Here is an 8,740-nt window from a genome sequence, read left to right as displayed (position 1 = left end):
TGAGTAACAATTATTGTGAGCAGAGTAATGGAGAAAGGTAAAGTAGGTGGTTTAATATTTATATTAATTTATTTTATCCTATGGATTTAAATAGATTAATTCTATTAAGACAAATCTTAGATGGATTAAAATAAGCATTAATCCAAGTTATCCTTATCTTTTGGATTTATATCCTAGATAGATTAGGATAAAGATGATATATAAGAAAATCCTTATTTAATTGGATTTAGATAAACTTATTTATCTAAGAAATCCTAAGTAATGTTTGATATATTCTAGATGTCTATTCTAAAAGGAAATAAGATTTGTATAAATCTTGGTTGATTGGATTTATCGTATGGATTATGATGGAATCGTTTCTATCTATTAATATCCTAGAACGATTTAAATAATGATAATCATATATCAACGTTATCTTGAATTGAAGGATTTGATTTTATCGGAATAAAATCTAGAATAATCCTAAATGGATTTAGATAGTTAACACTATCTTGATAAATCCTAAATGAATTTGGATAATTATTATCCAAGATAAATCTTAAATAATTTCCGTTAATTATCCAGCGTGTTTAAATGTCATGCATTAAATGGAATTATCTGTTTATTTGGTGTTTATCTATTTTAAGTGGATTATCTATCTTATCTGCTTATGTGATAATTATGCAAAAACCATATAAAATATCTAAGCGATAATTACAACAAGTGCGTTGTATATAGTCTCCATCAATTGGTCTGCAATTTATGAAGCTTTTTTCTAATATTATCGCCACCTGCTCTGTGGGGACAATAATCCTAAGAAATAGCGAGTTTATGAGGGTGGACTTCTCGAAAATAAATAGTATGAACTAGAATGTGGTTTCTAATATTATCACCACCTGCTCTGTGGGGACAATAATCCTAAGAAACTGCGAGATTCAGAAGTTCACACAAGATTTATGAGATAGCTTGATCTTGTTAGCAGCACATGAGCATTGTTACGGGAGTGTGTTGTAGAAATGAGACTCTGTAATGCTAAATTCGGTGGTCTTGCTTAGGCAACATTAGGCGGCCATGCCACTCTGTGGTCTCTGGACTATTCGTCGGTGTTGTGACCAGTAAAATTGTAAGATTATAATGCGTATTGACTTCCTCTGGAGGATACAAAATTTTAATTTTACAGTTGCAAGATACATAATTGTTTTGTGGTTATTTGCGATTATGTATTGAGCATAAGTATGTGATAATAAGTTTATTTGCCAAATCTTCATTATGTCATTCATATTTTGTCTGTTATCCTTAAAGAAATGAACTCGAATGCCAAAATTATGTAGACTGGAAATTAAAATGGATAAGATTCTCATCGCTAAAACTTGGAGTTTATACTCAATGATTCATGTCCTCCATTTCCTCGACATAATTCCACGAAGATTGTTCGAGAATGCTTTTTGCATGTACTTGACAAGTTCTTTAAGGAATAAGGTCAAGCTATTTTCTATTAAGTAGCACGACAAGTCTTGGTTAGTGACAATGAAAGATGGATATCAATAGAATCTGTCAAGATGATTCGATTGGAATATCCTAAAGGGACAGAATATTTTGAGGAATCTTTTGATCACTCAAATAGTTTCTGACTCAAGTCATCGCCTGGAGTAATAAGAAATTACTAAAAGAAGGTTTAACCGAAAAGTAGAAAACCTTCAGAATATTAGTCGTTATATTACTGTTAGAGGAAAGTAACATGATAGATGACGAATTCGTAAAGGCTGCATTTTTCCTAAGTCCTAGTTCATTTGAACAAAAGACTAGATATGGAAATGGGAGAGCCTGAATTGTCATCAAAGTTTGTTTAAAGCGAGTGAAGATGCTTTGTAAGATGGATTGACATCTTTTAAAGAAGGACAATGACTTACATGACAATGCAACTTCTAAGTAAGAGATCTTAATCCAGTTAGGTTTTTGTTGCACTGAGAGCTATCAATGCTCAATTATTGTTTTATGGTTGATGCATCATAGTATTGAAACAATATAGATGCAACAAGATTGGGTATTAAACAACACATCAACTTCTTAAACCATGAATGATAAAGTATTTATGGCTCTTAGTCTTAAGGCTAAGAAAATACTTAGTTATTGTTCAAACTGATCTAGACTATCAAGATTTTAATAATTTGTTAAATAGCTTGAAAGTCGATAATGTCTATTCGATGCACTATGAGTTAGAATCATTAGATTCAGAATACTTATAGAAGTGCAACGTAGAAAGACTAGCAAGTCTCAATGGTTTACACCAATAAGGAGACGAGCAAAGCGTTATGATCAGTAGTGTGAGTCTAATCTCCATTAACGAATCCAAGCATTCTTTCAAAGAATGGGATAGTTATGTTAGAAGGAATCGAAGTCTTTCTAAGACAAGTTTGATCAAGTGATGAGTTGTACTCATGAAAATCTTATCATTGATGGGATAAGCGTTAGATATAACGAGATACACCTTAAAGAAACTACCATCATCAGTACCTTCTACAAAACACGATTTGTGGACTAGAGCGACTCTAGTCTAGCACATCTCAAGGTGTAATGTTGTTCCAACGCATGTTGGAAAGGTATCCAAGTAATTGGAGTTGAGTACTGAGGTATGTTTTAAGGTTGTCCCAAATGATGTAAGATTATAAGTTCTGTAATCTTCAAAGATATAATTCTTGTATGAAGATCAAGAAAGGAACTAAAAGCCTAACAGCGTGATAACTCTCAGGACAGAGAGATATCAAATTTTCTACGTTACCAAGGACTCATACCATTAGAAATTTTGCACTAATAAAATCAAATTCAGAACCTAAGATTGTAAGAACCATGTCGTAGTGGGAGCGTTCCTAAGGAACATAACAAGTTCATGGGTCTAAGAGTGTCGTAAGACTCAGTCTTAGATTAACTTGAACATAATCCCTTTAACTACAATGTGGAGTTGGTTCATTTGGATATTCGTCCTTGAAAAGGTAATAGATTCCAAACTACAATCTTAGATAGACAACATGTTTTACAAAACTTGCAATACTACCTACAGGTTGTGTCAGTCAGTGGGAGCTAGTACATTTGCAAGTGTAAATATGGATCTCAAATGGCTAGACAATGACAATGGGCTATGCCCAAAGAGAAATATCATCTCCTCGCTGTCGTTGTGCCAAGATTTGTTCGATCCTACTGTCTATCAGCACTTACATAATTAGAATGTATGTATTATGATTGTCAAGACAGCTTTCTATTAATATAAGTCTTGATGAAATCATCTACATGGAACATCCTAATGGGGTATGTAATAAAGGGCAAGAAACACATGATTGGAAGCTAATGAAAACCTTTGTGGTCTTAGGTATGCATCTAAATCAGAGTATGTGTTTTAGCGAGATTGTCAAATGTTTGGAATTTGACATGTGCCCTTAAGCGTGTTGTGAGCACAAGGAAGTTGAAAGTGCATTGAATATGGTACTATTGGTACTCTACGATGATGAAATCTATAAAAGTTGCAAACAACTAAGATTGACATCTAGCGTAGGAAACTGGTTGTCTACCCAGTTTAAGATAAAGGATTTAAGAGAAACTAATTACATTATAAGCATCTAATTCTTTAAGATTGCTAGAAAGAATGTTGAGATTCTCTTAGGAATCCTATATCTATACATTGCTTGGAACATTTTAGCATTGGAAAATCCATGCAAAGGTTTTTACCTTTCAAGATGGAATTGTCTTGTCTCTAGTCAAGTGTCGTTTGACGCTTAGTGAGAACCAGAATTATGAGACTAGTTTTGGAGATAGATGTCTCATGTATGCTATGATGTGTACTAAGCTTGATATTAGTTGTGCTTATGCATAACAAGTGTATATCATATTAACCGTGGCAAAGGACTTTGATTGAGGTAATGAATATACCATAGTACTTGAGAAACACTAATCGCTATATTCTAGTTTACCAGTCATTGATGTAATATCCTTGGGGTTACAGTGACTAAGTCTTATGACTAATTAGTGATCGAGTAAGTCATCCTCATCATATGTGTTTACCTTAGGAGTATACTCCTAGTAGCTTTGATCGTAAGTTTGAGTATGCCTATGAGTATTTTTACTCTAGCAAAGGCTAACTCAAGAGGAACACGAGATCATAAGCTAAGCAATCACATAGAGAGATGAAATTAATTAAAGATCAAGTACGCAGCAAAGACATAGTGGTGAAAAAGATATTATCAGAGAACAACCAAGCAGATTTTTCACGGAAATTACCTTTGTGGCAACATGTTTCAAACATGGTGTGAAATGAATGGTAGTTCGATATATCTAGCTCCAAGACCTGCTTTGTGTATAAGTGGGAGAGTTTTTGGCAGTGGGTAAACTCGAAAGCATGTTTTGAGTATAAGTGGGAGATTGTTAGGTTTAGTATACTGAAAAGCATGTTTCGAGCGTGTTCACACGAATAGAATCTTGCGTGTGTACGGAAAAACTCTACAATTCACTTTTGACCCGATTCAGTATTATTCGAGCATTTCGCACGAAAAGAATCAGTATATTATGACATTGTGTTTGCTTGTGTGTTTATAAGATGTTTTATAAACATTTAAATGCATAAGAAATAAACGAAGCCTAAGTCTTTTGCTTAATAGACTGGTTGTGGCGTCGTCCACTTTAAGGTAACTACAGTCGGTTCTATGCAATGCTTTGCAAAAGAAAAAGAAGAATTTCACAACCTAGATAGGCTTTGGCTACCTATCGTGAAAGGTTGCAATGTCAGTCCGATTATTTCTAAGCCTTATTGAAATAAGATGACGTTGGTGGGGTATAGCACTGAATGGATCTAACAGCAAGACGTGTCTTTATGCTATATACTAAAAGACGAGGTCTTGATAAATATCTATTTCTTAATCAATGTACGTTAGCATTGAGCATACGATATTGAGTATCTACTACTTTGACTTACCAAATGTGCGGGTTTTCGTCACCCAACGATCCAAGTATATTGGGTAGTGGTGATCATTATCTAGCGGTGCTAGGATTGCTATTATGTTGAATCGTGCGCGAGGTGAGTCTCGTTTGATAATGTCCTCAAGAGGAGCTTGAACAAGGTTTCATTATTCAGAAACTGGCCAGTTGGAGTTTTATTACTCTATGAATAATAAATAAGTGTTTCTTGCTAAGTCCACTCTTGGAGTTAATAAGATGTTAATTAATTAAGTCCCTAGCAGACTTTAATTAATTAATGGACATTTATATCTTAAGCGCGGAAAATTAATAATAAACAAAATAGAAACCCGAAATACTTATAATTTCGGATTTGGATGGGGAGTTCAATATTACGTCTGCAGTGGCTGCTCGTAATATTCCAATATAAGCTTGTATTAAATTGTGGGTTCAATTTAATTAGTAAAAAGCTAATTGGGGGAGCCCATATCCAAAAACCTTCCATAGATCCCTGACTGGGCCCAGTATGAACTATTATAAATAGGTGAATAAAAGAGAAAGAAACACAATTTTATTTGATGAAAAAATTCGTCCCTCACATATACAGTGTAGGGGACGAAATTTTCTCATCTCTCCTCCGTGAGCTTTTCAGCTCCTCCTCCCTGAGAAAGTTCTGTGTTCTTTATTCGAGTCCTAGTGTTTCGATAAGATCAGCCCACCCTGCTGTCGGAATACAGTTCGGGACACCAGTCAGAAGATCCGTGGTCTAGTATTGAAGATCATCGTGGACAAGGCGCGAGCGATCGACGATTTTTTGGAGAATCAAATCAGTAACTCTAAACCGTAGAATTCATGTTTAGGATTTATATTCTATGAGCATTAATTATTTGCGTTCTAGCATGCAATTTTGTGTTAACATGTGAATTGATTAATCACATAATCTGTCAAATGGATCCTACGTCTGATTTATTTGTTTTGTACAAGTCTTCCGCTGTGCAAGGAGCTCCAAACCCCAACATAACTCCCATAGCTAGTGTTTGCCTCCGCGTTGACAGCAGGGGTGCTGCTGTCGGTACTCGCGGCACCGCTACTGTAGCACCCGCTGTTCGGATAGCCGGATTCTCCAGTGCATGGGAAATCATCCTCGTGGCTTTGCATTTTGAGTAAATAAATCTAGATAGATGAAAATATGGTTGTGGAAGTGTAGTGTGGATGTGGATGTGTGAAGTAAAAAATGAAAGGAATATGTTGTACTTATTTATATAAATAAATTAAGAAAATAAAAAATAATTAAAAATCTGTCGGCGCCGCCACGATGGTCAGTGGCGTGCAATAGGTCTCCTGGCCAACAATAGCAGCAACGGCTGCACTGCGCCACGCTGCGGCCGCCTTGACGGCGTTATTGTGGACACTCTAAGCTCCACGTTAGAAAAGTGAAATGAGACTTGTAATCGTTTAAGAACAAAAACCATTACTGTAGGTGAAAGAGATAGTACTATTTATACTCCATGCGTCCCACAATAATCATCAATCTTTTCCATTTCGGTCCATTCCACAATAATTGCCACACTTTATTTTTACCATAAATGGTAAGTAGGTCCCGCATTCCACTAACTCACTTCACTCACATTTTATTATAAAACAATATTAAAAAGTGAGTCTCACATTCGACTAGCTTTTCCAATCACTTTTCTTTACTTTTCTTAAAACACGCACCCACAATCAATTTGAGTAACAATTATTGTGAGCAGAGTAATGGAGAAAGGTAAAGCAGGTGGTTTAATCCAACCACCGCCTGCCGTCCGAACTGACGTAGAGCATCCACAGCGGAGAGCACAATGATGTCCGTCCGTCCGTGCCAGCGGCACGACACCGCTGTCCGCCGCTGCTCGATGCATCGAGCACGCCCGTGCCAGCGAGCAGCCGACGTGGCACGTTCTGATTGGCTAACGGCATTTCCGTTGGAAATTCAATTTTTTTCAAAAATTGAAAATAATACCAAAAATAAAATATATGTTCATAATCCCAAAAAAATGGCTGTTTTTTTACCGTTTGTATGTATTTTTTATATTTTTTTTGTCCCCAAAATCATCTATAAATACACACATTCATCATCCATTTCTCATTCATATTTTTTAATACAACTTATCTACACCTTCATCTCTCACTCAAACCCTCAAATGGATTTCACCCATCTCATTGCGGAAGTGGAGCGCGAAGAACAAGAATATTATGAATAACATCGTGCCTCCTATGAAGCCCATGTCGCAGCGAATACCCCGCCCCTCCTCCTCAACCAACTAGATCAACTCGCCGCTACATCCATCGTGACCGGGAGGGAGCCAACGAAAGGCTTGTTGCCGACTATTTTTCCGACCAGCCGCGGTTTCCGGAAGATTACTTTCGGTGCCGTTTTCGCATGTTAAAACGCTTGTTTATGCGTATTGTCAACACATTGTCCGCCCGTGTTGAATACTTTCGAACAAGTACAGACTCAGCCGGTCGGCAAAGTCTCTCGGCGTTGCAGAAGTGTACGTGTGCCATCCGCCAACTTGCTACTGGGCAAACGACTGACCTCTTCGACGAGTATTTGCATGTCGGTGAGTCCACTGGAATCCTTTGCCTTCAAAATTTTTACCTTTCGGGGATGAATTCCATCGGGCACCCACCACCGATGATTGCCAACGGTTGCTTCGTCTTCACGAAACAGTCCATGGTTTTCCTGGTATGCTTGGCAGCATTGACTGCATGCATTGGAGGTGGAAAAATTGCCCGACTGCCACAAAGGCGGCGGCCCAACACTTATCCTTGAAGCGATCGCCGACTACCGCCTATGGATTTGGCATGCATATTTCGGCGTTGCCGAATCCAACAACGACTTGAACGTGCTCTATTCTTCACCACTCTTCAATGATGTGCTGAATGGTGTAGCACCGGCGGTCGACTTCACCGTCAACGGAAATGCATACCACATGGGTTACTATCTCTTCGATGGTATCTACCTAAGGTGGTTGACTTTCGTGAAGACGCTCAGCAACCCGCAAGACCCGAGACGGGTTCTTTTTGCGCAGCGTCAAGAGTCCGCTCGGAAAGACGTCGAAAGAGCTTTTGGGGTCCTTCAAGCCCGATTCAACATTGTGAAGGCCCCATCTCGGCTGTGGTACGTGAAAAATATCGCCGACATCATGTACAAGTGTATTATCTTGCACAACATGATTATAGCCGACGAAGGAACGATGGCGGCTAGCTTTTACGACGATGATGAAGCCGGAAGCTCAACCGCGAGGTCTCCCCCACGCTGAGGTGTGCATACGACGGTGGGTGAGAGGATCGAAACAAGGCACACAATGCGCGATACCCGAACCCACATTGAGCTACAAGAAGACCTAATCAAACACGTTTGGGCGAAATTCGGCCACGAGTAGTGGGTTTTTTTAATTTTATGAATTTAATTATGTAACTTTTAATTTTTAGGATTTTAATTATGTACTTTTTAAATGTTAGGATTTCAATTATGTAATTTTTATTTTTTAGGATTCTAATTATCTAATTTTTAATTTTTTTTGTAATTTGTAATATTATTTCTATTATTTTTAATGCATTTTAATATTGTGGAAATGTTTTTATTTAAATTGAATAATAGAATGGTGGGACCCTTGAACTTGTCCTTGAGGAAGAGCGCGAATGTGGGTGTTGTGCTCTGACCTAAGAGCAGAGAGTAAAAGTGGAAAATGTGGTTTGAGAATTTCTCTCATTAGAATTTTCTCTCTAGCTTGTCTTTAGAAAAAATTCTTGCCCCTCACTCTCTCTAGCTTTTTCT

Source organism: Salvia splendens, chromosome 11 (genome assembly GCF_004379255.2).
Source record: "Salvia splendens isolate huo1 chromosome 11, SspV2, whole genome shotgun sequence".
NCBI lineage: Eukaryota > Viridiplantae > Streptophyta > Magnoliopsida > Lamiales > Lamiaceae > Salvia > Salvia splendens.
This window is presented reverse-complemented; position numbering follows the sequence as displayed.